The following is a 5,402-nucleotide window of genomic DNA, read 5'->3' as shown; positions in this document are numbered from 1 at the left end:
GGTTGGGCGTTAAAAGTTCTATGTGACTGTTAGATGCTCGTGATTTGATTGAGCCGGGAATTCTAAAGATCTCCTTAATTAATTACACACGTACGGATTTTAACACTTGTTCGAATCGCGTCCTCTTGCGCTCAACCGTATAATAGACAAAATAAGATCTGGATATTTCGAACACCTGATGTAACAAGTCGATGCGCGTAAACAAGTTTTTATGCGCGAACGACAAGAGTAACATTAAAGTACGTCCAAAATATATCTATTGCAAAACTATATGTAAAATCATAATTATAATCACGGAACCAATAAATAAGATGCGAATATCTCAAAAATTCACGAAAAGATCCCGAAAAGTTCATAAAAATGACAATGTTCCGTCGCTTAATGCTAGTCGTTCTCGCGAAATAAATTATTAATAATAAACGAACTTAATCGCTGACTACTAATTAACTGATTCTACATTTCATTAAAGACGATGATGATGTTAATAGGAATAATATGGGGGTTGTAACCCGGGGGCAATGAGGGGGGGTGCGGGGGCGGGGGGAAATCGGGGGCGAGGGGGGGTGACGTCACGCGGGGGAGGGGGGTCTTATCAGTAGATAAGCTTATCTTATCAGCTCAGGTTACCTGATAAGGGATCATGTTACCTGATATGTTTATAAACAAGATAAGCGGGTATCTGTTACAAGATAAGATAAGCGAATATCTGTTACAAGATAAGATAAGCGGCGTCTTTGAGCGATATCTAAGTTTTCATAAACAAGATAAGATAAGCTAAGTTTTCGAATTCAAGATAAGCGGCGTCTTTGTAAGGTATCAAAGTTTGCCGATAAGATAAGCTAATATAAAAAAATTGTTAATCTCGGCTCAAATTATTGTGTTACAATAAAAATAAAATCTCGACGGCAATCGGAGCCTGTGCGGATGACATGCACAAAATTAATAAATTAAAATGAGATCTCAAGTCAAACTCATTTATTAAAATCTAAACGTTTCGACCCACTTCGGGTCTTCTTCAGTAGCTGCAAAATACAAAGAAACAAAAAAATAAAAGATAATCGGTACAATCAGAAAATTATAAAACTCGTATACATACAATCCGCAAATAAATTAAATATCATTCTCCTCCCTATTCGAACCGTCCGGTCGTCGGAGTGTCTCCCTAACGGTGACCATCGTCAGGAAGGAAGCAGAGCAGTGACTCCCTTACCAACACTAATCAACATAGTATAAATTAAACGTGTAAGATCCCCAAGAATTATAAATTAAAAACCGGGAAGAACACTCACCCCGACAGCAAAAACAGAGAGAAGACGATGCTACACGTGACACATCACTCTAACGACTGTGCGGTATTCTACCTCGACACAGTCGATACATATATACGCAAAAAAAACACAAAAATAAAATATGAAAATAAAAATAAAAACAACTAATACTTATCGGCACTCATGTCAAAGGTCTAACGAAAAAATCCGGTTATGTCTAATCACAAAGCTAGATTTTGGTAAATTTTTCAATTAACAGATCAAAATTCTCGTTTAATTTGTCGGTATCGCTATGTAAATTTAAACTATTCTTCTGACGCTTAATGTGGATCATTTCGGATATCAAACGTTTACCTAAAAAAGGCTCCTCATCCAAGATTTTTACATCCTCCCAATTAAATTCATGGTTCAATAATCTATGTTCCGATATGACTGATAATTGTGACGCGTTTCTTTTTATGTTGCTGCGATGTTCTTTCATCCTAGTTTTCAACAATCTACCCGTCTGCCCTACATACGACGCATCACAATCCATACAATCAATTTTATAAACTACATTGTTATGGAGTTCCCTTGGTAACTTATCCTTGTGTACTTTGATGAATTTACGGAGACTGTTAATTGCTGTATAGGATGGAATGACATCCAAATCACGTGTAATGTCCTCGATTCTCTTTGATACATTATTGATATACGGAATATTAAAGTACGAAACTTTTTTCTGCGTTGGAATCTTGTCATTGCATATATTTGTTCTATTGTTATGCAACTTATTATTGTACCGGAAGAACAACTTTTTTAACCGCGCTTGTAATGTTTGAAATATCAATTTGAGAGGATAATTATTAGACAAAAGAACTCCAATCATAGACTCAAAATTATCTTTATGGAATTTCGGATGAGATAGCCAAAAAACTCTATCTATGAGGCTGATAATGGTGCCTTTTTTATGGCAGAGAGGATGCTGCGACTCAAAATTTAAATATCTACCTGAATACGTCGGCTTATGAAATAAATCAAACTCAATGCTTCCATTATTTATAATAATAGTGACGTCTAAAAAATTCAATCGGTTGTCAACCCCTTCCTCCATGGTGAACTGCAATCTAGGATGGAAAGAATTGAAAGTGTTTAAAACAATTTTAAGCATGGAGGGAGGGGCCGCCAACGCGATATCGTCAACATATCTAAAATAAAATGGAAATGACATTGGAATCGCAGCAATCGCTCTATTCTCCAAATCTTGCAACGTGATATCCGCAATGATCGGTGAGAGGGGGGAACCCATAGGCGTGCCAAAGGTCTGTTGATAACATACATTATTAAACATAAAATAAGTCGAATTCATAATAAAACGAATTGCACATAAAAATTCATCCCGTGGAATAATACACTCTTTTTCAATATACCCCCATCTGTTAATTAAACTATCGATAGCCATATCCAATGGTACGTTGGTGAACAATGATGTAACATCTAGTGAAACTAACTCCACATCACTGTCCACACATAAACCATTTAATTTGTTCACTAATTGGAAACTATCAGAAATAGCCGAATCAGGTTTCGGAATTGCCTTATATATTATCTTATGTAAAAATTTTGCCAAGTAATAAAGAGGTGTATTCCTAGATGACACGATGACACGTAAAGGGCAATTCGGTTTATGCACCTTCGGCAGACCATACGCTCTCGGTAAAACCCCGTCCGTGCAGTTCAGGGATTTATATGTTGTTGAAGAAATGTAATTCTTCATTTTCCATCTATTTAAAATCCCGTGTAATTGATTAATTAGGTTCCTAGTCGGATCTTTTTTAACAACAGTATAAGTATCCCGGTCAGCCAGCAAATCACACATTTTGTCCATGTACATATCCTTGTTCATCGCAACCGTGATATTACCCTTATCCGCCTTCATAAATAAAATATCAGGATTATCTTGGATGAATTTACCCGTCAATTTGTAAGCATTAAATAAACTATTTTTTGTGTGAGCTTTTTCAGACATGGAAATATGGAATTTATTTATTATGGGGAAGGCTCTATTTCTGACTGCAGATCGTTTTTCCACAGGGAGTTTAAAAATATTTTGTTCTATATTTTTCAACAACTCTATGGTGGTTTTATCTTTATCAAATACTGGCAGACAGAAGTTCTCTCCTAACCGCAACAAATCTCGAATTTCACACGGTATCGATACGGATGATAAATTTAAAAACCATTTATCTCTTTTGTCAGCAACATCAGGATTTAAAGAAACAAAGGAAGTCGGGTTCAAGGAAACACTAAGAGACTGAGACGGCCCTGACTCACATGGCCTTGAAGAAAATTCTTTTGTACATGTGTAATAATATTGGATAGGACGAATATTCCTATTATTGAATTTAATTTGTTTATCTAAGAGCCATCTAAATTTATCATCCAGTCGAACCCGCTCCTTATTATAAAAATAATGTAATGATCTGCTTTGCTCACCGAAAAACCCATCACAATAACACACTGGGAGATCTAACATGATGTAACGAACGAGTTCATAAATATCCAATCTAACTTTGTGCATCTGTCTATGAGCATCATAAATTTCATTTCTTAAAATGTCTTTAATAGTACGTCCTATAATAAATTTGTGTTTCAATACTGACTTATAATGATATAAATTATTAATATAACGAGAAAGAAATATAAGATGAGACGGTGTAACATCCTGATTTAAACAATCTTTTAGAAATTTAATTCGCAAGTTTAATCTAATCAGGCTCTTGTTTAATTTAATCCAATTCTTCAAATGTTTGACCGCGCCCCAATTAAAACTATGTCCAACAAATTGAAAGAAATTCCTCAACGGACGCATTATTACAGCCAGCGTAAATTCAATATAAAAAAACTGTTAATCTCGGCTCAAATTATTGTGTTACAATAAAAATAAAATCTCGACGGCAATCGGAGCCTGTGCGGATGACATGCACAAAATTAATAAATTAAAATGAGATCTCAAGTCAAACTCATTTATTAAAATCTAAACGTTTCGACCCACTTCGGGTCTTCTTCAGTAGCTGCAAAATACAAAGAAACAAAAAAATAAAAGATAATCGGTACAATCAGAAAATTATAAAACTCGTATACATACAATCCGCAAATAAATTAAATATCATTCTCCTCCCTATTCGAACCGTCCGGTCGTCGGAGTGTCTCCCTAACGGTGACCATCGTCAGGAAGGAAGCAGAGCAGTGACTCCCTTACCAACACTAATCAACATAGTATAAATTAAACGTGTAAGATCCCCAACGTGTTGATCTGTTAATTGAAAAATTTACCAAAATCTAGCTTTGTGATTAGACATAACCGGATTTTTTCGTTAGACCTTTGACATGAGTGCCGATAAGTATTAGTTGTTTTTATTTTTATTTTCATATTTTATTTTTGTGTTTTTTTTGCGTATATATGTATCGACTGTGTCGAGGTAGAATACCGCACAGTCGTTAGAGTGATGTGTCACGTGTAGCATCGTCTTCTCTCTGTTTTTGCTGTCGGGGTGAGTGTTCTTCCCGGTTTTTAATTTATAATTCTTGGGGATCTTACACGTTTAATTTATACTATGTTGATTAGTGTTGGTAAGGGAGTCACTGCTCTGCTTCCTTCCTGACGATGGTCACCGTTAGGGAGACACTCCGACGACCGGACGGTTCGAATAGGGAGGAGAATGATATTTAATTTATTTGCGGATTGTATGTATACGAGTTTTATAATTTTCTGATTGTACCGATTATCTTTTATTTTTTTGTTTCTTTGTATTTTGCAGCTACTGAAGAAGACCCGAAGTGGGTCGAAACGTTTAGATTTTAATAAATGAGTTTGACTTGAGATCTCATTTTAATTTATTAATTTTGTGCATGTCATCCGCACAGGCTCCGATTGCCGTCGAGATTTTATTTTTATTGTAACAAGATAAGCTAAGTTTTCGAATCCAAGATAAGCGGCGTCTTTGTAAGGTATCAAAGTTTGCAGATAAGATAAATTCTACGAAGGGCTGTTGCAAAATCCAAGCTTGGATCGAGCGCCGACATTCAGATATCTATTACTAAGGGGGTTGCGTTTCTTCATCTAAATTTTCTCCGAAGATAAGATAAAAATTC

General features: G+C 35.6%; 3 long non-coding RNA genes across 3 annotated transcripts; 1 reads left to right on the top strand and 2 right to left on the bottom strand.

Annotated features, from left to right (window-relative positions):
* Positions 1-960: 960 nt before the first annotated feature.
* On the bottom strand, positions 961-3,163 carry LOC146719895 (uncharacterized). The gene is made up of 2 exons (XR_014926320.1): positions 1,290-3,163; positions 961-1,215 (listed from the first exon to the last, which is right to left on the bottom strand). It is a non-coding gene; the product is annotated as an uncharacterized LOC146719895 (long non-coding RNA).
* Positions 3,164-4,259: 1,096 nt separating this feature from the next.
* On the bottom strand, positions 4,260-4,540 carry LOC146719894 (uncharacterized). Its single transcript, XR_014926322.1, has 2 exons — positions 4,396-4,540; positions 4,260-4,321 (listed from the first exon to the last, which is right to left on the bottom strand). It is a non-coding gene; the product is annotated as an uncharacterized LOC146719894 (long non-coding RNA).
* A 38-nt stretch (positions 4,541-4,578) lies between these two features.
* Positions 4,579-5,130, top strand: LOC146719893 (uncharacterized). The gene is made up of 2 exons (XR_014926321.1): positions 4,579-4,801; positions 4,876-5,130. It is a non-coding gene; the product is annotated as an uncharacterized LOC146719893 (long non-coding RNA).
* Positions 5,131-5,402: the final 272 nt, after the last annotated feature.

The sequence above is a fragment of the Nylanderia fulva genome, unplaced genomic scaffold, assembly GCF_048542155.1.
Source record: "Nylanderia fulva isolate GAGA-0341 unplaced genomic scaffold, ASM4854215v1 Scaffold822, whole genome shotgun sequence".
In the NCBI taxonomy this organism is placed as follows: domain Eukaryota; kingdom Metazoa; phylum Arthropoda; class Insecta; order Hymenoptera; family Formicidae; genus Nylanderia; species Nylanderia fulva.
The sequence above is the reverse complement of the archived record's forward strand: the minus strand, read 5'-3'. Positions and strand labels throughout refer to the sequence as shown.